Below are 24,812 nucleotides of genomic sequence, written 5' to 3' on the forward strand. Positions count from 1 at the left end.
TAAAGGAAGTTGGTTTTTTAACTTCACGTGTCTCTTCAACTGAATCACCCCTTCAGAACATCTAAGAAGGGGACTGGCCTTTACCACAAAGATTCTGGAGACCATATTTTTAACCAATTTCTGCTACCACTTGTGTTTATTGAACTGGCAGAATACCACAATTGGAGGCTGGATCTCATAGCCTCAGTAGCAAACCTTTTCCAATATTTTGGGTTGATTACGAATGAGCTGTACTGGGACAATAAAGGTGGACACATTTATGACCTCACATTTATGACCTCACAAAAATGTCCACTCTATTTATGCACAAATACATATTTTGAAAGTAATATATCCAAAGCACTTTGTCAGGGTCAAGATCACATGGAAATAGTTTACTATTTGGCTGGCACAATATTATAAATCCCCTTGTTTATTCATTATGAAACAATACACTTTTTCTTCTATGAAATGGAGCAACATCCCTGTCAGAGAAATAAGAAGTAGGTAAAAACAACTGAGGAATAAACCGCAATTGCAACCTTGCTCTGAGGGGGAAAAAACCAGCACAGATTCAAGCATATCCCAAGAAATAAGATTCATATAACGAAATCATATTGATTCTTCTTTGCTGCTGTTGATTTGGGCCTGGTTTTCATTTGGCTTGGTGATTTTATTGAGATTTTTATAATGCTTGTACTATTATTTGAGAAATGTTGTAAACCTCTTTGAAATGTTGTAAAAACAGCAAAATGATATTGGAATCTGGTAAAATAAACAAAAAAATAATATACTATACAAGCAGGTACTCAACTTTTGGAAAGCAATTACGATTTTTGTCAGCATTCTCTGTTTATTTTAGCCCATCTTTTGCCACTTGATATGGTGCAAGAGAGTATTTTGCAGGAGTAGATGCTAGCAGTTGAACAAGGAAAGTGACTATCCACCAAGGCTCGTATTTCTTACTCCTACCACCCTTCACATCATACCACACAGTCCAGGAGCAGGAGCACATAATGCTCTTTCCCTCCTCATTGTCTAGCATCTTTAACACAGTGTGCATGTTGAATGTGCCCAATAGGGCTTCCCAAACTCACATGTATTGTGACTCTTCAGGAAGCTCTATTGTATATAGGTGGCTTGCCACACTATGTTTAAATATGCCTTGAAAATGGGGGGAAAGAAGCCTCCCTGCTCTGCCAAGGAACCTTGCTGGGTGATCTCAGCTGAACTTTCCTCTCAGCGTGGGTGTATAAAAGGGAGTATAAAAGGGAGAGTGTGAGTATAAAAGGGAGAGCAGCATAAGCTGCTTTGGGTCCTCACTGAGAAGAAAGGTGGGGTATAAATGAAGAAAATACATAAATAAAAGTAGGTGCTTCAGCCCCCGCCAAAAAAAAAAAATCCTGTCTGCTATCTGAGGCCATTGCTTCATCTCACCTCACTGAACAACCAAACATGATAGTTGAATGAGCAGCACACGACTTGTGAAGGAGTGTCATACCACTAATACAGCCATCATTTAAATAATAAAATAAATAAATAAATCATTCTCTTTTGCTTATGGCAGGAAAAGACAGGTCTCGCCATGTTTCTCTTTCACTAAACCAAGGTGGTATCATCAGAATACTCTCCTTCTGATACCACCCACGTTTGGTGAGGTTTGGTTCAGGGGGTCCAAAGTTATGGGTTCCCAAAGGGGGTGCCCCATCCCCCATTGTTTCCAACGGGAGCTAACAGAAGATGGGGGCTCCACCTTTGAGGATCCATAACTTTGGACCCCCTGAACCAAACGTCACCAAGCTTGAGTGGAATCAGAAGGAGAGTCTTCTAAAGATACCCTGAAAGTTTGGTGCTGCTGGCTTAACAATTGCACCCCTTACAGCAAGCACACCCCCCAAATTTCCCCAGATTCCCCTTTTAAATCCACCCCCTTCAGCATGGATTTAAAGGAAGAATCTGAGGTCCCCAGTTTAAACATTGAAAGTGATGCTGTTTCTGGGTGAGGGATAATCCACCCCAAAACAGCATCACTTACAATGTTGTTTTAACTGGGAACCCTGGATTCTCCCTTTAAGGTGGATTTAAAAAGATAATCTGGGCTCCCTGGTTTAAACACCATTGAAAGTGATGCTGTTTGGGGGTGGATTCCAGCATCACAGCGGCCGCCCGGGGGTGTGTGTGCGCGCGCAAACTCAGATTTTGCACCAGGCTCCATTTTCCCTAACTATGTCTCTGCCCAGAGGGGAGGGCAGAAGGGAGTGCTGGTTGCTGGCTGGGAGCCCAGCTGGTGGGGAAGCAGGGTGGGGGGCAGGGGGCAGGGGTAGCGTGGCAAGGGAGTTTGTCATCTCTGGCCTGGGAGGGCTCCTTTTATAAACACTGAGGCCGGGGTGGGGCTTGGGGAGGCATGGCCACGCCCCCAGGGGCAGGTGGGGGTGTGGCTGTGCCCCCAACCCCCCCACAAAAAATCTATACCTACGTCACTGGGCTAGAACTTCCATCCCTGACATAGAGAATCATATCTGATCTTTGGTCTAGGCCTCTTTGCGCACCCTTCTGAAATTTTCTGGATAAATATGAGAGTAATGCCTTTCTTTCCATTCCATTGGAAGAAATGAGCTCTGACTCACAAAAACTCAGGCTGGAAAAAAGTGTTAGTTTTTAAGGAGCCACTGCTAGAGTTTCACAGCTCCAGGTTGGGAAATTCCTGGGGATTGGGGTAATCAGTAGCTATACAGCATTTGAAATATTTAGTACTTGGAAGAGGCAGGATAGAAATGTTCAAATAAAAATAATATTGTATTAGTATTGTTTGGCAAAGCTCATTTTCAGAAAGAGCTAGTGCTTTTGCAGACATTCCAATCCACAACACAGATTACTCTCTAGAACAAATGTATAGCATTATGCAGTGCCATCCTATGAAGAAATGTGTCAGTGGGCTTAGTGAGGTATGAGGCTTAAGACCCAAACTGGGGGGTGGAGGGCAGGCAAGGGAGTTGTGGAGGTAGTTGGGCACTGTGCTGGCAGATTTGCCCTCTCTGGTGTACTTACCTCATGGAAAGGCAAATTTGTCAGCAGGCAGGAAGCTGCCGCAGCCCTCCACAATGGTTAGAGATGACTTCACTGGCATAGTGGGGACATTCCAGAGGTGTAGCTGGGGGTGGAGCCAACTTTAGTCGGCTTCCACCCCTACTTTACCTCCTGTGACACCAGCATCTTTTAGGTGGTGTAAGCCCACTGGTGATGTGAGCCCAATGGAGGGCTTTTCGACAGCGGGAGATTTTTTTGGTACTTTGCTTCCCCATGCCACCAAAAAGCCCTCTGGAGGCAGCTGGGCGGTCCCACAGCAGTGATGTCCCTGGACTGGGCTGCCCATATCACACTGGACTGGGCTGCTCAGCTCTGGATATTTTCAACTCTACATATTTTTCTCACGCAAAAAGGCATTTTCAATAATTATAGTATGACTATGTTTTATTGAATTGTTAGACATCCGGGTCTTTATGAAAAGATATATATCTTGTGAATAAATAGTCACATAGATGCATAAAAACAACACGTGAATTGAAACTTAATAGAAGAACAGGAGGTTAATGATAAGAATTGGAACGATTGTACTGAGGCATGGGCTGTTTGTGCAACTCTGAGCTTAAAAACCTGTATACACCTAGTTGGAAATAAGTTCCATTGGATTTAGTTCCAAACAACCTTGCATAGAAATCAGTTGCAAATCACTATATGGATTCCTTAGAAAGGTTTTACAGACGTTCTGTAACTGAAGGTACCACCCCAAAAAGAGTGATGGTGAATTTTGTGGGAAGACAGAAATGATGTTATATCTGATACTTAATGATAGATGTACCCAATTTTCAAATCGAATTGTCCCCGCTACAACACCCTTATTCCTGTTTACAAACACCTTCTTAGAAGATTAATCCTACAGTTAGCATCCAAAGGTCTTGCTCCAAGTGAGTGCCGGAAAGCACGTAATTACATATTGCGTTTACTGGAAAAACATCCTTATCTGGCTGTAATAAACGTACGGTGCAGATATGCAAGCAGCCTGATCCTTAAAGTGTGTATTACAGTGAGCACTGATTGACATTATTTCAGTCTGTCTAAATAATCATTGCACTTCACTGCATCTTTCCACACAAAGTAATGTATAAAAAGATGAGAAGAGAAACAGTAAATTTTCAAGTTCTGGTCTGCAGATTTGTCGACTGACAGAATTCTTTCCAAGGATCACAGCATTTGAAGAAACTGATGTTTAGGTAAAAGAACAAGCTGAGATATAGTCAAAATTTGTGTCACTGTTCAGGCTGATTCCACCTGGTCCAAACCCTACATATCCTTCCAGTGTCTGTTCTTTCTGCTCCCCTACCTTTCTAAGCACAGACTCCACCTCCCAACATTACTGCAGGCATCTGAACAACATCTGAACAACAGAACCTTTCTAAGCACAGACTCCACCTCCCAACATTACTGCAGGCATCTGAACAACAGAACAAGCAATTACAACTGTTTGCTCTCTTGCTGGAGGTGATTTCACACAATCTCTGGTGATAAGAATTTCATAGTATGTTATTGCGGTTGGCTTTTTGTTCTTAATTCTATTTTTATGCTGGGAGAATAAGAGTAAAACTGATTAGGAGCTGGAGAGAAGCAGAATGCAAGTGCCACAGAATAGCTGGGATCCAGGCAGCTTGAGAATTCTTTATGAAAAGACAAAACCTCCTCACCTGGGATGCCTCTGCTCACTTACAGGAGTTGTCTCTTTTATAAAGGTGTATGTACCACAAGGACTAGAAGCCCACAAATCATCCTGCCATCCCAGCATTTGTGATCTCAGGAACTGACATGAGCTAGCCAGACTGTGGAAGCTGCCACAACTGACATGTTGTGTTGCTAAGTCGAACAGATGGTCCCTGTGAGAAAAGAAGGCTTCCAGAGAGGGATGAAAGTTAATGCCTGGGGGCTCATGAGACAATTAGGCGCTCCCCGTTTCCCCAGGCAGTGAGAAGTCCAGGGGTAGCGGTTTTGTTATCTGTGCCTGAGAGAATGTTGCAGACTTATTTTTATAATGGCTGTTTGCAGATAGAGATGCTGAGCCTATTGGAAGCAAGAGGACTTTAAAAAGCAAGCAGCAAAAACACTGATCCCCAGTCAGGCAGTGGCGAGAATCCTCCAGGCCTTTCAGGCAGGACTGACCACCTTCAGTTGGGGCCTCAAGAACTCCTAGAATTACAACTGATATGCAGAGTATAGAGATCTGGAGAAAATGGGTTTTTCTTTTTTTGGAGAGTAGGCTGTATGACATGATATCACACTGAGGTCCTCAGCTCCCCAAACCCCCATTCTGGAAGGTTCCGTCCCCAAATCTCTAGGAATTTCCTCAGCCAGAATTGGCCACCTTATTTCAGACCAGCTACTGTAAACCTAAGCTCTCAGCTCATTGTTTCCTCTGCCTATTCAAGTTCAAACCCACCCTAAATGGTTTCTTCTCTTTTCTACCATGGGTGGATGGCATATTCCAAGCTATTAAGGAAAACACCCACAATCATTAAGGAATGTTAATATTCTATTGTCAAGTCCTTGACTCTTTGTCAGTTGTTCAGTGATAGGGACATAAAAAACATAAGAAAAACCACTTTGGATCAGATCAAGACTCATCAAGTAGCCCCATAAGACAGCCATGATCAGGTTGCCATTATTGTTTCTTACTATTTATGGCTTTAATGACTCATTATTATTCAGTTACTTATGTGATATTTATGATCTCTATTGTAATCACTTAATGCTGTTAGCAGCCTTGAGCCCAGCTTAGTCAGGAAGGGTGGGATAAAATATAATAAATAAATAATCAAGATGGCTGAACTCATAGCAACACATTTACATTATTCTATGGGGCAGTCAATTAGATTAATGGAGTCTCTGAGTCTGTAACCCCTGTGTCAGAATGGGATGACCCAGAAAGGGGTGGAGTCTGAAATGAAGTAGACGCTGCGCAGTTCCCGAGGTTGGAGGAAGCTGAGACTACTACCAGGCTGGGGAATCTTTGATTGATTTTATTAAGCCCCATCACCCGTTTAAGGTAACTGCAATGTTGTGGGGAACTAGTGGGAAGGGAGTTTATTTTTTTGCTATATTGTAAATGTTAGAATTTATTGTTTCAGGGTTTTTGTGTATGTAAATGGTGAGAGTTTTCTGGGAACCTTCATCATCTTGAAGCCCATTCACCAAGCCTCAGAAGTCTTCAAAACCAACCACCAGCAAAGAAGAATTGGACTTGGCAATATCAGTAGACTGTAAATAAGGACTTGAAAATGCAAACTTAACAGGACTGCAAAGTGTAAATGTTAAATGTTTTAATAGTGTTATTTGTTAAGTAAAGTAAACTGTTTTGTTTAAATTTGGTTCTTTGCAACTCCTTCCAAGTACTGCCCCACAGAACCCACAAGCTGAGGTTACAAGTCCACTTGACAGTTCTTCAATTTTTACACCAGATAACAGGTGTACCAAGCTGTGTGGCACGAACTGCGCTCCAAGCTGGATAGGTACCTTCAACTTAAGACTGAAGGCCTTCTTTTCAATGCCCAGTACTTAGGTGGGGGTACTTTTAGTGAAGGAGGATTACTTGAGAACCATATGGGGAAAACATGTGGCTAAGGCCCTTTCCGCACACGCAGAATAATGCATTTTCAAACCACTTTCACAACTGTTTGCAAGTGGATTTAGCTATTCCGCACAGCTTCAAATAGCATTGAAAGCAGTTTGAAAGCGCATTATTCTGCATGTGCGGAAGGAGCCTAATGGATTAGAATTTCTTGGTTCCTCTCTTGCAATGGTGAAGAATATGGGCGATTCTGAAGTTGTAAGGATAGGTAGGACAAAGGTTAAGCTGGTCTAAATGTGCCAGCACACAGGCCTGTTATGTATGCTCTACTTTTTCTGTGGGGATTTCCTCTTCTTTGGCCCTCCCCTTGTGTCAAGAGAGAATCCATTTTGTTTGGTGTGAGGCCTAGTAAAAGGATCTTTTTTCTTTCTCGTGAATTCAACAGGTTTAGAAAGCAGGTGTTCGTTAACTGGGGATGAGTGTACTGTGTCTCCAAGGTCAGAGCACTTGTTACAGGGTATGGAGTCATCTTTATTCATTCCAACCAGCTGAAACTGTGATATTTATGTGGTATTTAGTTAGAGGCTAATTGGAAAGGTTCTTATTTAGGAGGGTGAGGCAGGTTACTCTTCATCCAGAAGTTTCTGATCAACGTGTATCCTGGCTGGTTAATCAGTGATCACTTGGTGTGGCCAGTCTAAACCATAAATTACCAGTAGTTCTATCAGTGTTAGCAGTTACTTTCCCTTTTTTGTTCTATGCTTTGCATCCACTCTGCCTAAAATGCTATTGGAACTTTGTACATGTACTGAAGATGTCTAGTACCTTTTGCCTGCAAGCACTTCTTTTGGTATGTAGACTTTAGCTTTTGTTGTTTTATTTGTGCAACTGTATTGCACCTTGATTTTGTGTTTGCTGATAGGTTTTTAAATCTACGTCTTACCTTCTTTCTTTAATACAAATTTAAAACATATTTTGTGTTAGGAGTTCTGGTTCATAGCTCATGGCTCATCGCTGCTACCACCCCAAAGGCCAGGTCAGGTCTTGCATCTGAGCCTCCTCACAACTCCTGGCTGCAGGTGAACTTTTATGTTCAGAGGACTGAATGTCCTGTCAACTGCAGAGCTCAGGGGATGCTTTACCAAACTCCATATTTTGACCACTGTTGTTCCTGTGTATCTGGAGTAACAGCAACCATAGGTCACCTGATTTTATTCAGTGATCAACAGACACCACTATGAGAACTCTGGGATTACACCTATCCTGACTAAAAGTCAGTTGCCTGTTGAATCTTATGTGACCTCTTTTTTGCTGACAGACACCAACCTGGACATAAAATAGCATGTTCTTTTGTCAAATTCTTAGCACTTATTGTTCCTGCATGCCATTTCAGAGAGGGGTCTTCATTGTTTTTCTTTATTTTAATGTTTACTGCTTTATAATTTTATCTTGTATTTGTATTGACTTTGCTCAAGACCTTTGGTCAGAGGAGTGTGATAATAATAAATGATGGAATGATGTCACTTCTGTTTTGTGCCGGAAGTGATGCTGTGTGAAGCTGGCATGCCTGTCTTCACCCTGCAGTTCTTCCCATCATGTTGGTAGCTGCTGGCTGGCAGCCCGAACTTCATATGTTACACATGACAAAAATGTCTTTTTCCCATTGAACTTTCCCCCGCTGTCAGTTTCAGTTTTTTCACCGGTTTCCACAGCATCTGAGGAGGTATCTGACAAAGCACCAACTTAAAAGTCTCTTGTTATGGGAACACAACGTCTTCTTCTGTGATAGCAATGTGTGCATTTTTTGTGAGTGACAGTTGATTGTTGCCATGATCATCCAGCCTCCCTTTTGTTGTCATTTGTTTCTCTATCTCTTTGCTGTGTGACCAGCCCACCCATTCTGCCAAACTCAAGAAGGTCTAACAAGCCCTTGCCTGGGAGTTGTTCCAGAGAGAGTTTGCAAGGTAAAAGAGCTGAGATGGGACAGAAGAATAGGCAGCTGGCCAGTTTGCGTGTTTTATTTCATCAAGAACAACAATGGCTAACAAGCTTGGTTTCAAAAATGTGTAGTCCTGGCACAAAAGAAAAGCTCAGGGGAACATGACCCAGTCAAGCACTATCAACTCCACAGTTATTATTCTAAGCATTTCAAGCCAATCAAAATGCCACCAGGCATAATGCTCTGTTGTCTTTCAGAACAAAAGAACTCTCTGTGACTTAACTTTCTGACTTGATTAATTTCATATCTCATTCATCTCTATTTTCTTCCCTCTCCCTGTTTCCCTATTTGGAAAGACCCTCTTGGCCATGCTTCCTCCACCCCCTGACTCCAATCAGAAGACCTCTCTCTTTCCCAGCCCAAGAAAATCAAACTTTTGTCTCTTTTATTCTCTTGCCCTCATAACATGAGTTGCTTCCCTTGGTTTATCATCTGAATCATTGCCTGGATTTTCACTTGGCTCCCTTGCCAAGTGATCCCTCCAAGAACTCTGAATTTCTGAGTTTTTGTTAAATCTAACATCTTTTTGAACCCTGAATACCTGAACACTCATAAGCCAGCACAGATAACTTTCCACACAGAGAAGGCACATATTAATATTTTGTTCAGCAAATATTTAGCTGTTACATTGACTACAAGTTCGTGGAGGTAAGGAGGCTTGGTATAGCCTGATCTTGTCATATCTTGAAAGCTAAGCAGGTTAGTGCTTGGATGGGAGTCCACCAAAGAAGGCCCAGCAGAGGAAGGCAACCACAAACCACTTCTGCTTCTCATTTGCCTTGAACAGGGTTGGATCGGGGGGGGGGGGGAACTGCCCCAGGCATGGGACTAGAGGAGACAGCAAGAGAGATCAGTCAGTGGTGTGGCAGCAGCAGCTACTGGTCAGAGACTGTGGGAGACTACCTGACTGGCTGCTGTGCATGCTGCCATGTTGAGAATGTGAGATGGGGTGATGATGACCCCACAGGCAGCCTCCATGACTAGGAAGCAGCCCGATGATGCAGCAGCTGCACATGCTCAGATCGGCTTGAGGCCTACAAACTGAGTTTTGCCACAGCTGGGCAACCCAGTCTTGATTCTTGCAGCCCTCAGTCATGCCCCTATGCACCCAGTGCCTCGCCAGCTCTGTCACCTCCCTCTTCTTTGCTGGAGTCCGACTTCCTCCAAACCGGGGTGGTGAGCAGCTGCTAAGTTAGATCATGGGCTGAGACCAGAGGAGAAGGCAATCCTGGTGCCTGAATGAATGAGGGAACAAGAAATCCTATTGCAAGGGGGAAGGGAAGAAGAGGCAATCCTGGCTTCCTTGACAAAGTCAATCCATCTCATGTTCTGTCTTTCTCTTTGCATGCTGTCTTCAAGTTTTCTTAGCATTATTTGCTTTTCCAGTGAGAGGGTGTTTCAGAAGTAAGCTTGACTGAGATCTCACCTGCTAGAGTTTTATCACAGATTTGTCATGGAGTTTGGGAAGGGAGGATAGAGGTACAATCAGGTGTGGTTTATTCATGCACCTCGATACCTGTCTCAGGCACCCCAGCCACAAACTGGAAAAATTAAGCATTTGTTGATGAGAACAGGAAAGAGGTGGGTTGCTCAGGCCAGATCTGTAGAAGACTTTTTTTCTCTCAGCCTTTCAACCTTCAGCAGAATTATGAGACCTGGACACTTGCAAGATGGGATGTATTTTCTCCTCACTATTCCTGATTCATAAGACTGTCTCTAACTGATATGTAAGCTGTAGGAGTAGAACTGTTTTTCTGTGAACTTGGTGCTAAAACTGGAGTTGTTTGTTTTAATCACCAGCCTAGAGGTGACAGTAGTTTTTTAATCAATGTCTTACTTTTAAAATACCATCCTTCTTCCAAGCAGCTCTGGGTGGCATCCTTCATTCTTCCTTTCTCTATTTTATCCTGTGAGGTAGGCAGTGACGTAGGTATAGACTTTGGGGGGGGGGTTCGGGGTGGGGCCATGCCCACACCTGCCTCTGGGGGCATGGCCACACCTCCCCAAGCCCCGTCCCGGCCTGTGTTTATAAAAGCAGCTCTCCAAGGCCAGGGATGATAGACTCCCCTGTCCCGTCCGCCCCACCCCCACACCAGCTGGGCTTCCAGGCGGTAGCCAGCAGTCCCTTCTGCCCTCCCCTCTGGGTAGAGACGTAGCTAGGGAAAATGGAGCCTGGTGCAAAATCTGAGTTTTGTGGGGGCCCCCCCATGGGCGGCCACTGTGATGCTGGAATCCACCCCCAAACAGCATCACTTTCAATGGTGTTTAAACCAGGGAGCCCAGATTAAAGTGAGAATCTGGGGTCCTCAGTTAAAACATTGAAAGTGATGCTGTTTTGGGGTGGGTTATCCCCCACGCTGAAACAGCATCACTTTCAATGTTTAAACTGGGGACCTCAGATTCTTCCTTTAAATCCATCCCGAAGGGGATGGATTTAAAAGGAGAATCTGGGGAAATTTGGGGAGTGCCTGCTGTCAGGGGTGCAATTGTTAAGCCAGCAGCACCAAACTTTCAGGGTATCTTTAGGAGACTCTCCTTCTGATACCATCCAAGCTTGGTGACGTTTGGTTCAGGGGGTTCAAAGTTATGGACTCTCAAAGGTGTAGCCCCCATCCTCTATGAGCTCCCATTGGAAACAATGGGGGATGGGGCACCCCCTTTGGGAGTCCATAACTTTTGACCCCCTGAACCAAACCTCACCAAACCTGGGTAGTATCATAAGGAGTGTCACATGATGATACCCTGAAATTTTGGTGCCGCTATCCTAAAACTGTGCCCCCTGCCGGCCAAAAAGTAAAAAAAACTAACAAATACAAAAAAACTCTAACAGGGGGCAGAGCTTTGGACATGTAATGGGGAGGTTGAACCTGGGAACCCTCCCCCCTTTACCTCCATTCTTGGAGGTAGTCTAGGGTGAGAATATGTGACTGGCCCAAGGTCGCCCAGCCAGCTTCCATGGCAGAGTAAGGGTGTGAACCTGTGTCTTCCAGATCCAAGCCCACTATTCTGGAATTGTGTTCGTCACTCCCTTATATAGGGTTGTCAGAACCTAAATATATGGCTCTTTTTAGAAAAGGAGGGAGAACTGGTAGAACAGAAATGTATCTTCTTTGCTTGGCTTCCCTAGACTGAATTTGGATTCAAGTAGCAGGCAAGCCTCATTCACACAGGCATACATCTACTGTGTGTTTTCTGGAGCACACATGATAACCCGATAGCCCTTGCTGTGGTGAGTGGGATTCCGGCAGCATCAAGGTCAGCCTATGACATATGCATATTCATTGGGATGGGAAAGACTGGGAGGAACACACATCGTTTATTTTTTAATTCTGAAAGAAAATAGTGCAATGTTGTTCCTTTCTCCTATAGCAATGGTTCTCAACCTTCCTAATGCCGCGACTCTTAAATACAGTTCCTCATGTTGTGGTGACCCCCAACCATAAAATTAGTTGTGTCTCGGTTCCTAAGACCATCAGAAATATGTGTTTTCCAATGGTCTTAGGCGACCCCTGTGAAAGGGTCGTTCGACCCCCAGGATGAGAACCGCTGTCCTATAGCATTATTGTATCATTTAAGGAAAGCTTTTTGAAGTTTTAAAGGTTGTTTTCTGTTTTGAAGAATGTATGCTCCTTCAGTTCATCACTTCTGCTTTTTTCCTTCTCTTTTTGTGAACAGCCCTTTCATGCATTGCAAGGTGATTGTCACAGCAACAATGCATGTATCCGTGCATCCACACACACATTCATTTGTACAATGCACTGTTGCAGGATCAGGGGTCTATCATGCTAAGGAGAAAATTCCTCCTGCTTCCTCCCTATCAGAATTGCCTGTAGAAACCTTCAGTTTGCCTTAGGGCAACTGAGGGAACTTATTTTGAGAAGAAATATGGGAACAGAGCTGAATGTTGTGAAGAGAATGAATACTCGTACAGTTCCTGTGACAGATGTATATTTGTTCTGGATATTTTCCTGTAGGGAAATGAATCTTTAGGGGATGTTCCAGACAGCCTGTGAAGCTGCTGAGGGAAGTAGCTGAGAAAAAAAGTGACCACAAGGCCCCTTCAGTAGGTATGAAAAATGAGGTATCATCAGGCTAGTGATGACAAATGTTTGAAGTTATGATAAGCCGTTCCTTGAGAGAGCCTACATTTTTAAAAAAGCCATCAAGATCCAGAGGAAATAATCCCCCGTGTGTAAAAGACAAAAACATTTTTTTAATTCCAGTAAGAAGAGATACTTCAGAAAAAGAACAGAAGGAAAGACAGCAGGAGAGTATGGGGGCGGCAAACAGGAAAGGGAAAAGAAAGCAAGAACTGGAACATTAATATAGGTGACTAGATTCTGAGCTGGAGAATTAGGACTGTGGGGGGAAAACAGAGTGATATAAGAAGCAAGTTAAACAAATGTGTGAGTTAGATATCAATGAACTTTTTAAAAACTAACAGATCTGTTGCCAAAGTTCCATTTATTGTAAAGGCTTTCCTGAATTCTTTACCCATTATTTATCATCCCGTTATTCTGATGCAAGTATGAGCCACTTTCTCCATTCAGGTTTTATACAGAAGCAGTTAGAAATGTAATCGATCAGCCTGAGAGTGTAATAAAATATGTATTTTGGTACTATTCTCAAGGCCATGTGTTGATGTTATTTCATGCATATGTATTTACCACAGCGTTATGGGAGACCTGGTTCTCCCCCTCATGATTCAATTACTTGGCCGCATGATTTTGTGTAGATGCACAAAGCAAGGAACTAAACTTCATCACCTCAGTTCCTGCACAGCTACAAAGGTGCTTCTCAGCTGTTTGAGATGGAGAAACCACTTTAGATATTTAGCTCATGAGTGATGAGTTTGACAGCTGTCAAACATGGTGTGTTTAACTACTGAACATGTTGACCATTAATTTCATGGCATCCCTGCCCCTAACTCCCATGTATTATCTGAAAGTTGGAACAGAGTCTATATTTATGATTTAGATGTCTGTAGAATTGATATATGTAATCAGGAATCCTGCAAAATGCAGCAACAAGTCCCCAAAGTGACATCAGATGATAATTTAGAACTGGGAAAGGGAACCCACAAAAGCTGTCCTTCCATATCACATTTCCTGCAAATGCTTCCCCAGGTGGGAAAATCTATATCTAGCTAAAACACTGGCAAAATATAAATCTAGGATGAACTCCAAGCTTCAAAGAACCTAAGCTGATGGCAGATATACACCTTTAAATTATCATTTGCCCCCATTTACAAGTAAAGCAGGGGTGGGGGAGCTGCAGGTTAAAGGGTACACAGGTGAGGTATGTTGAATCCTCGCCAAATGGTGGCTTTTTTTTCTACATTAGATTTTATTCTCACTCTCACACATACATTTTTCTCAGTTTCATTTCTGGCAACAAAGCTCTACTAGGAAAAACAAGCATGTGGAAGGATGGACAGAGAAGGCAAAATCATCCTCTGTTTATTGAGGCGATTTTTATGCTGCCTCCCCAGAGCCTTGCTCAAGGTGGCTTACAAGTAATATAACATCATAAATATCAAACAAACGAACATAAAAACAGCATAAAGCAGATCTCAGGCAAGAAGTAAACCAAAAAATAGCTGGGAACATTTTTTTAAAAATGCCCCCATTTACTAGTAATGGTCCTCTCTTTTGGAAACAGGTGGTTGGGATTTGAGAAGTACAATTGTTCCTAACAGGAGAGGCACCACACTGAAAAAAAGAGAAACAAATCCTTTTGTATTAGTCATTTAAAATTTATTACAAGGTCTTATTGTTTATGGGACCATAGGTGTTCACGAGGCATAATCTAACTTGGGGGTTAGTTAGCCCCTTGTTTACTGTATACTTATTTACGTAAAGAATTTTTGTGTTTGAGACATATCATTGTAAGGGTATACAAATTATAGTTGTAGTAAAAATATCATTGTGATGGTACAAATACCTTTGTGTGTGTTAAGCATTATTTAAGGAAACTGTGTTTCACAGTATTTGAGCCTTAAAGGTACAGAATATTCTTTTTGATCATCTCCAGGTAGTGGCTGGAGATCTTCTGTGAATACAACGGATCTCCAGGTAACAAAGATTGCTCACCTGGAGAAAATGGCTGCTCTGGAAGGTAGACCCTATGGCATTATACCTGTTGGCTTTGATGAGGTATAACCCCCCCTCCTGAGGCTTCATTCCCCAAATCTCCAGGTGTTTCCCAACCCAGAGCTGGCAACCCTAAGAAATAAGGCTTGAAATAAGAAACAAGTAGATCTTAACTGCAAAGCGGACAGTATGGGAGGAGGCAGTCCTTCAGGCACCCTGGCACCAAGCCATAAAGGCCTTAAAGGTAAGAACAAGCACACCCAAAAACAGATGGATTCAGCATATCCCCTGCTTTGCACATGCACAGGACAGACCTGCATGGAAATATGTGCCTTTGTTATCCTTACAGGCTTTTGTCCCATATGCAGAGTTCGTATTAAGTCCTGTCTGCTTGGCCATTTCTGAACGGCACAATTATATTAAGTTACAATTGGTATCTTTATAATCTATTTTATCCCGGTTTTTCCCTTTGAATGGCTGCCCATTTCTGTGAAGGAATCGAGTGAAGACCAAAAGGAAATACTCCAGTTCGTTTCGCATAAGCCTGGGTCTTTTGTATTTACATCGCAAGCATATTGGCGCATGTGCAAACATCCCTATTGTTCCACGTTCTGATTGACTGTTGTTTTGGGGAGACAGCTTGAATGAAAGTCTCCGCCCTGCCTTTTGACTTGCTGGCCCACAAAAATACTGTGCTTCTGATTGGTCAACCCACAGCGAGTGGGGGGAAATGAAACCCCCCCCTTTCCAGTTCTGGATAGGGTTTGGCACAGTCCTCAACATGGCAAGCGGCAGCAAAACACAATGGGGCACAACTTCACATCTCATTTCCACTCATGTTCTCATATTTTTGTGGAAAATGAGAGACACCCCCCCCCCGATATGCCCACTAACATTCGGCCCAAAGTGCACACCTCCCTAGTTATGCGCTCTGAGCAACCAGTACATGTACAGAAAAGAAAATGGGGACATTCTGGGACTCCCCTCCTGATTAACTTGGGCAAAATGGCTCCCGGTTGATACCATGAGCAGAAAACTTGCTTGGGAGAACATTTCAGGAAGGGTGGGCTGCAACAGTCAGCAGCTCAGCAGATTTGAAAACTGACATGATGTCAGGTGAGGAAATCAGGGGGTGGGGCAGGGAGATCAGGTGGCTGGGTGGAGAAAATAAAACTGGTCCTGTTCCTGTGGTGTTTGCACAGTAGCGGATTAAATGTGGGTGTTTTTTTTAAAGAATCACCAAATTGGCAATTTTTGAAAATCCCAGGATGAGGGAAATATCATGGGACAAACCTGCTTTAGAACTGGGAACCAGGTGAACTTCTTGGCCAAACCAAAATATTTCCCTTGCTCAACCCAGGATATTTTGGACCATGCAGAAACAACCCTAGAGAACCAAGACAGTAATTATATATACAGATTTCTTTCCCACCTTGCTGGATTTCTCCCACTTTGCTGGGTATGTGAGAAGAATGGCCTCCCTTCCCCTACTCAGTAGTCTGCTGAATGGCATAAACTTGAATAACTGGCTCACCTATCATTGACTGACGCCACCATTTTATGGCACAATTTATATCTGAGAAAATGTTTTTATTAAGGCGATTGAAGAGTTTTTCCCCCATATAAAACATAACATTAAAAATGGAGTGAAGTAAAATGTGGTATATTTGTTTTTCTTAATTTTTCCTGGATTTTGTCCAACTTTCACTAGAAACAGCAGGAGAGTTGCAATTTAATGTAATGGTGTTGAATCTAGTCCTCCTTTGATAAATTTCATATGCATTGCCTGACACAAATTTGGAAGGAAACCTGCAGTATCTTTGAAAATGAGTACAGTGTTCCATATTTCATTAAATCGTCTGGCCAATCATCTCTTTTTATGGTGTCAAAGTCTGGTGATAAATTTAATTTCACTGACAAAGAAAAGCTGTAAAAATCTGATACGATGTTCCTTTAAAAAATCAATGTTCCCTTCCTGGAGTCGCTTACTAAAAACCTTTTCCTACCACAGCAATTCATGTGATGGAGAGTAACATTTAAATGTTTCTTCTGCAGACTGCATGGAACATAAATATGCCCTGAATCATGCCTTAAATACTTCTTTTTCATGCCTGTTATAAACTGGATGCTGTGCATGATGAAAGGTATTGTGGTGGAATCCAGAGTTTTCATGTAAAACCTAAACAGTCCCTGAGAAGTTGATTACTGATGAAGCAGCGATGCCAAAATTAAAGCCCAAACAGCTCAGTATGATCAAGCCTAACTGGAAGTGGCTCACGGGCTCCTTCTGCACATGCAAAATAATGCACTTTCAATCCACTTTCAATGCACTTTGCAGCTGGATTTCACTGTGTGGAATAGCAAAATCCACTTGCAAACAATTGTGAAAGTGGATTGCAAGTGCATTATTCTGCATGTGTGGAAGGGGCCCTTGTGATCTCAGAGAAAGGTCTCTCTCAGTTTCCTGTACTAGATGTCCTTTAATTCATAAGTTATTTTGAATGTAGGTACAAGCTGTGTACACTGTACACTTGCTTTTGTTGGAAGTAACAATGTTTAGTGTGCAAGGAAACTGAGAAGATACAGTTGCAAGGGCATGGGGGAGAGATGATCAGCTGGATAAGGCTGTAATGTTAAAGGCCCTTTCACCCTTTTGTGTCACCTCTTGTCTGTACTTTGGCTAATCCTCTCAAATCTCATTTCCTCCTCCTTCTTGGAAGTCTCTTCCCCCTTCCCCTAGCTAACAAGATAGCTCCAAGCTACCTTTTCTGCCAGATTTCTTATCTGAATTGTGGTTTCCTAATAAACAGCTAACTTTATCTTTATCAATCTGCTAGTTCTGCCAACGGATTTTTCTTTCTTGGTGTGTTGAGTAATTCTTGTGCTACATTCAATGCATATACAGCTGAATGTTGATTAAAACCACAAATTTATACTGATACCGGTCCATGATTTTATTTGTAAAGTGAGCACAAGTCAGCTGCTTCTTACAAACTGATGTATGCAAGAGCATGTCAGGTATATGGGCGCATTCTACTTGGAGCAGTTAGGTTGTAAATAATGATTTCACATGTTATTTTGCTAAAGATGCCAATAAGTGTGATGGATTACTGAATAAATGGCTAATTTAAAAGGTGCAGTTCGGATAAAACAGGAGCACGGTATGTTAACCAGAGCCCCATCTGATTGGCTGGCTGAGTTGCAGTTAGCCTGAAGCTCAGAAAGGGTGTGTGCTCACCTGAGAGAGACAGATCGAGTCAGTCAGGAGGCAGTGAGAGCCAGAGACAGACTGAGAATGGCAGAGTGCCAGGGTTCTCAAAGAAATCTCAAAAGCTGAGAGGAAAAGATCAGTATTTCATCAGAGGCTAGGTGGCCAGGTATTGGTGAAAGTCCAGAGGGAAACCTATTCACAAGGACAATCCTAAAACCACACCAAGGGCTTGGTTATAGTCTTGAAAGAGACCACACCTAGATATGGGACTGGAGAGTTCCTGAGTGTGTGTTTTGTATAACTGGCAGAGTCAAGAGGGGGTTTAGAGAAACCCAGTGTGAACCGCTTGGGAGTAAAGGGTGGGTGGTTTAGGTTCTTGTTCAGGATCCATGAAGGAAGGTTTACCAGGAAAGAATAGACTGAGTGTATTCTCTGCTTAAGAAAAAGCAAAAACACTCTCTGTAACAACAAATTAAGAACTCCTGTAGGTAAATTCTTGTTTGTTTAACTGTTAAGAAGCCTCTAAGAGATAAATTACCCCTCAAAAAGGGGGCAGCATACTATTTCCTGACAGGATTTGCCTGAAGAGTTTGTGTGTGAGTGGGGTGTGCCTGGGCTATCAGCAGCTACCAGCTGCTTCCTCCTGTAGTCTGGGCTCTGTCTGTGTGTTACAGTAAGTAATCTTACTATGAATGAATCTTGAACCTATGTTTGTTTCCTCTGAAATAAATCATATTGTGTTCATGGGGCTTACTCTGAAGTAACTATGCAGAGGACTACAGCTCTACATAAGCACATGGAAATATGTTTACGAGTCTCCTGAAGCCTGTGGCAAAATGAATTTTAATGAATCTGGATCCCAACCATGTAATGTAAAACTTAAGGGTGTAAAAATGTGAACTGGGAGCAAAGCTCATTACGAGGATAAATAAGGCAACAAACATAAGATTTGTATTGTCGAAGGCTTTCATGGCCGGAATCACTAGGGTGTTGTGGTTTTTCCGGGCTGTATGGCCGTGTTCCAGTAGCATTTTCTCCTGACATTTCGCCTGCATCTGTGGCTGGCATCTTCAGAGGATGTGATGGTAGTAAACCAGAGTATATATACCTGTGGAATGTCCAGGGTGGGAAAAAGAACCATTTGTATTAGTTAAAAGTGTTAAAGGTGCAATTTGCAAGTGTAATTTGCATGTGTTAAGTGGAATCCACCTTTTTTAGCATATGTATGTAACACTGAAGTTGCATGATCAATTAGTAAAGGCATCTACATAGCAGTTGCCTATCATTGTAATCCGTTTAATTGCTTCCTACAGAGAGACATCCTGTGTCTGGGTTGTGTTCACTAACCATTGTTTTGATTCTAGTGTTTTTGAGTACTGGTAGCCAAATTTTGTTCATTTTCATAGTTTCTTCCTTTCTGTTGAACTTGTCCATGTGCTTATGGATTTCAATGGCTTCTCTTGTAGTCTGACGTAGTGGCTGTCAGAGTGGTCTAGAATGTCTGTGTTTTCAAATAACATTCTGTGTCCAGCTTGGTTTATCACGTGTTCTGCTGTTACTGATTTTTCTGACTGAATTACCATAGTCTGCAATGCCTTTCATGTTCTTTGATTTGAATCTGGGCGCTGTGTTTCGTGGTCCCTATATAGACTTGTCCACAGATGCAAGGTACACGGTAGACTCCTGCAGAAGTTAGAGGATCCCTTTTATCCTTTGCTGAACGTAGCATTTGTTGAATTTTCTTGGTGGGCCTGAAGATTGTTTGGAGGTTAGGTTTCTTCATCAGTTTCCCTATTCAACCAGTGATTCCCTTGATGTATGGTAAGAACATGCTCTTGCAAACATAAGACCAGCAACTCAATTACATACACCACCTTTAATAACGACATGAAAACCAAATAGTTATGGATTTGACTTTCTTTTCAGATGTGATATATTTATTGAGATACAATAAGTTTCCAGAATAGAGATAGTATCTCTAGAAATAATGTTTCTGTTATGTTTGGCCTACAACAGAAAATCAGTTCCTTTTCTCCCTCAGATTTTCTCCCTTACTGCTCATTAATCCTCAAGCAGGGACCATGCTTCCTTCAAATCCTTCCTCAAAATACATCTTTTGTGTACAGAAATCAGCTCAAATCCCAAGTCCCTCTGCCCTAAGCATGCAACGCTGAAATGAATACATTTTCTTCTATCTTCATCTTCAGTGTCATCTTCTCCCTTTGTTTCCTTTACTTACATTTTAAAGAGCAACTTCTTTTGTTGTCATTCCAAAACTGTCTCCCACACACAAGAGATAATGCTACACACATAATAGATAAGAGATCATAAGAGGAGGGAGCCTGGCCCTGTGAAGATATTTTAAAAAGGGAAACCGCATTCTCTTACCTTCCTTCTCTCTAGCTTCCATGTTTCCCCCAAAATGGTTCCAGTTCTGCTCCCTTCCCCTACCACACCATCATAACTCAATATGCAACCCAAACTTTAGTGCTCTAGTTTTTTCGTGGGGGGAGGGTGTCTCCATATGCATGATGTTAATATCCCCCTTTTTTAACGAATCAGATTGTTCTGAAAACTCTACAAAACTCTGAATTGTAGCTGTGTGAATCCATTTTTAGAATTTTTGAAAATTGCACAAAGGCCAGTGGTTCTCAAATTCTACTATGGTAAACTCTTCAGAATCAAAGGGCGAGGGACAGTTCAAGCTACTTCGGTGATTTAAAAAACATCCCCCTTAGAAGCTATAGTTTTCCCATCAAAGTGATGGGGGCAAGACAGACATTTGCAGACAAAAAGAATGACAGACAGAGGGGGCTGTTTTTCTCAGGTCCTTACAAGTGGATAACCAAAGCAAATCAGTGATGCAACTCCAGGTTACCATGTCTGAGGGAATTCTGAACCCCCCAAAAGTCTTCAGAAACACATGAGGGCAATCACTGGTTGACATAGTTGTATATTTTGGGCCAATACTGAACCTGTGATGCAGACCTTTCAGGCATCAACTGGTGCTCCACACTGAACTGGGAATGGGAAGTTCAGAGCTGCTCTTCTGGAGAAACAGGAGCAGGGACAATGGTGTACCCATGGCCCTCTCCATAGGATGACCCTGGATCTGACAGGACATCTGTAATGAATCTGTAACACCTCTTTGGTGGTTTCTGCACAGCACACTAATAACATATGTAACACATTATTATCGAACCTGGTTTCTCTTTGCACTGGAGATTTCATCCCTCCAGGAAGCGACTGCAAATAGTCTGGGTTGCTGTGACTCCTCTGATTTCTCCAAAAGGATTGCTAGTTTAGCAATTTCTGCAAAATCCAGGTTTAGAGAAATACAAGGGACTGAACCCGCTTTGGGGGAGAGCCCTGTACAAAGTTTTCCCCCACTGGTGTAATGCCCATTGGGCAAGGTGGGCAGCTGCCCAGGGCATCACCTTGTGGGGGGCATCAAAATGCTGGGTTCGTTTTTGGGTATTTTAGTGGTTTTCCATTTCTGGCCTGCAGGGGGCGTGGTTTTTAAGTTAGCGGCACCAAAATTGCAGTGTATCATCAGGAGACTGTCCTTATACTACCCCCCGGTTTGGTGAGGTTTGGTTCAGGGAGTCCAAAGTTATGGACTCCCAAAGGGGGTGCCCCTATCCCCCATTAGCGCTTTTCTAATGGATTGGCTAATAGGAGATACAAGAGTTTTGAGGGTCCATAACTTTGGCCCCCCTGAACCAAACTGCACCAAACCTGGGGGGTATCATTAGGGAAGTCTCCTGATGAGACCCTGAAAGTTTTGCGACTGTGCTCTTCAGAGAAATGCGCCCCCCACAGCCTCGGCAACCCCCATTGACAGTTAATGTATAGGTCTTCATCGTAGAATTAAAGATATTTTTGGCAAATTTCTAGGATGTTCGTGCAGGGTGTGCATTTTTGGATATTTCAGCTATTCAAAAACTCTCAGGGTATCATCTCAGATGATGGCACTGGAGGTTTGGTGTAGCTTAAATTAAGGGGGTCCAAAGTTATGGACCCTCAAAGGGTAGCCCCCCCATCTCCTTAGTAAAGAATGGGGGATGGGGCACCCCCTTTGAGGGTCCATAACTTTGGACCCCCTGAACCAAACTGCACCAAACTTTGGGGGTACCATAAGGACAGTTTCCAGATGATTCCCTGAAATTCTGGTGCCGATACATCCAAAAATGCGCCCCCTGCAGGAACATCCCAGAAATTTGTCCAAGAATCTTTGTTCTGCATTGAGTTTCCATGGGGGTTGCAGGATGGGGGGGGGGGGACATTTCTGAAGGCACAGTCTCAAAACTTTCAGGGTCTCATCAGGAGACTGTCCTGATGATACCCCCCAGGTTTGGTGCAGTTTGGTTCAGGGGGGCCAAAGTTATGGACCCTCAAAACTGTAGTTCCCATCACCTATTAGCTCCTATTGGAAACAATGGGGGATGGGGCACCCCCTTTGGGAGTCCATAACTTTGGACTCCTTGAACCAAACCTCACCAAACTTGGGGAGTAGCATAAGGACGCTGAAATATTGGTGCTGATATGTCTAAAAATGCAACCCCTGCAGGCACCAATGTCCTGGTGCAAAAAAAAAATTTGGTTGTGGTGGAGTGGCCACCCATGGGGGGGGGGGGCATCCAACTCAGGTTTTGCCCAGGGCTACAGTTTGCCCAGGGCTGCCTCGTTATGCCCCTGTTTTCCCCCCAACACGGGACAACTCCTTCAAGGTGAAGAAGCCACCTCCCTCTTGTACTTATTACAAGAGAAAATTAAGGATGACCAACCCCAAAGGTTTTTTTTTTCCTGCCCCAGACCTGCCATTCTCTGCCTTGGAAAATAAAGTGCAGGCTAATGCTAACGCGTTAGGAACGGCGAGTGCCCCCCCCCCCCCCACTTTACCCGCTTCTGCTTTTCCCAACAGGGCGATGCCATGAAGAGGGAGAGGCCCCTCAGAACGAATTTCTGCCTGTCATGCACCTGTGGCAAGTAGAAGAACCCCAACAGTGCCAAGGGGAATGCGAACCTGAGCTGAAGACAACGTGGGCAAGTGAGGCTGCAAGCTGGGCGCACAAGGTTTAAAGCAGAGCGCGACGGGCTGCGGCTGCCAGCCTGAGCCCGGGCGCCCCTGCGGCGCCGCCTCCTCGGCCCGCCTCTTTCCCTTCCAGACGTCAGCCCGGCCCCGCCAATGAGCAGAGCGGCTCCGTTGGAGGGGCTGGGGGGAAGGATGAGGAAGCGGGGCGAGCCAATGGGCGCGGAAAGGGCCCCTGCCCGGCGCCAGGCTCCTCCCTCGAGCCGGCCCAGCCCCGCGGCTCCTGCAGGAGGGCGAGCGCGCAGAGTTTCGCGCTCGGGTGGGAGATGCCGCTCGGGCTGTTTCTGGCTGCAGGTAAAGCCGGGGTGGGGGGCTGGAGGCAGGAGGTGGCGGGGCGATCGCTGGCGGAGTGGAGGGGGGGTCCCCTCTCTGCAGGGCAGGGTCCCCGGGCTCCCCAGCGCGCGCGCTCTATGCGGCAGGCGAGCAGCGCAGGGTTTGCACCCAGCTCCGCAACGCGCTGCCAAGACAAAAGGGAGCGCGCCAGACAAAACAAAGGGCCAGGGGAGCGGGGCGCCGGGTCCGGCCCCGATGGATTGGAGGTCTCTTCTCCTCCCCACGTCCCCGAACTCCGCTGGAGTTGTGTTTGGCATCGCGATCCGCCCAGCCCGACCGCTGGAAGGCGTCCAGCGCCTCTCGCGGTGCTGCATTACCTGCTTTGCTGAGCCGGGAGGGCTGGATCCTGGCTGGAGTCCTCCGATGACTGAGTTAGGAAATAAGCCCCGTTGAACTCGGTGGGAGTTAATGCTGGGTGGCCGGGGGTTGGTGCACAAGGGACCTGGATGGGTTGCTGCTGCTGCTGTCTGGGGCTGGGCAGAACAGCCTATGAGCTTTTTTTAATGCAAGCACTATGGTAGGCGTCATTCTTTTGAAAGAAAGTCTGTTTTGGTTTCTTGCAGGACCGCTGCAACATATTCCAAGGCGATCAAAGACCCCGTGCCCTGTTACGATCGAGTTTGTGCATGGTTTTCATTCCTTTTCACTTATTGGGGTGGCGAAAACCTTAAAACGGTCCTCTGTCTTTCTTCCTGGGTGGTGGGAAGACGGGGGTGGGGTTTAAATAATACTATTTTATCGGTTTTTGAAAGTAGAGTGTGTAACCTGTGCTCTGCAAATAAAATGCAATAAAAAATAAACCTGAAGCTATTCTGGGTCCTTTTTAAAACTTCCTTTATATTTTCACCAATTTGGTAGGGGGGCGGGGATGATAGGCTGGTTTGAAGCCATCAGGGAAATGGGATATTAGCATAATAGTTGAGAGGTTCCTGTTAGCTGTTGTGTTTCAGTTCATGTATATTTTATGGGCACTTTTATAGGGGACATTGCTATAGTAACACAAGCTCAGTCCTGGACTGAATTAATACCTGTATGGAGCATGTAGTCCGATTAGAGTTTCCAGCAATGCCATTGCTTTGAATAAGTAGGGCCTTGGAGCTTTATATAAACACTATGATGATTGACATTTCCTTTTCTGTTGGTTTTTGGAATGCACATATCTAAAATGTTAGAGTCCTGTATATCCAGCCGGGAAGTCATGACTTTTACCCCCCCCCCCTTTTTTTTAAAAAAAATTCTTAAAAGAAGTAATCCAGTTTCTGTGAACAGAATGAAATCTAGGCCCCATTATCAAATTGTAAGACACAAAGAAATATAATTGACTAAAACCGCCAAGTATAATCTTACAGACTAACAGCATTTATTCCCATATACTTTTGTGAGTCAGATCTCACTTCATCAAATACCTGAAGTCTACATCTGTTAAGGTAAAGGTAGGCCCGGTGCAAACACTGGGTTGTTACTGACCCATGGGGTGATGACACATACACCTG

General features: G+C 43.9%; 1 protein-coding gene across 2 annotated transcripts in view; it reads left to right on the forward strand.

Moving 5' to 3' along the window:
- The first annotated feature begins 23,150 nt into the window (after nt 1-23,150).
- Nucleotides 23,151-24,812, forward strand: part of TMTC4 (transmembrane O-mannosyltransferase targeting cadherins 4) — a 54,008-nt gene continuing 52,346 nt past the window's right edge. For both annotated transcript variants that reach the window (XM_048493282.1, XM_048493283.1), the window contains exon 1: nt 23,151-23,280. The gene's annotated coding sequence lies outside the window, so the exon portion shown is untranslated. The remainder of the gene's footprint in view (nt 23,281-24,812) is intronic.

Source organism: Sphaerodactylus townsendi, linkage group LG04 (assembly GCF_021028975.2).
Source record: "Sphaerodactylus townsendi isolate TG3544 linkage group LG04, MPM_Stown_v2.3, whole genome shotgun sequence".
Taxonomy (NCBI): Eukaryota; Metazoa; Chordata; class Lepidosauria; order Squamata; family Sphaerodactylidae; genus Sphaerodactylus; species Sphaerodactylus townsendi.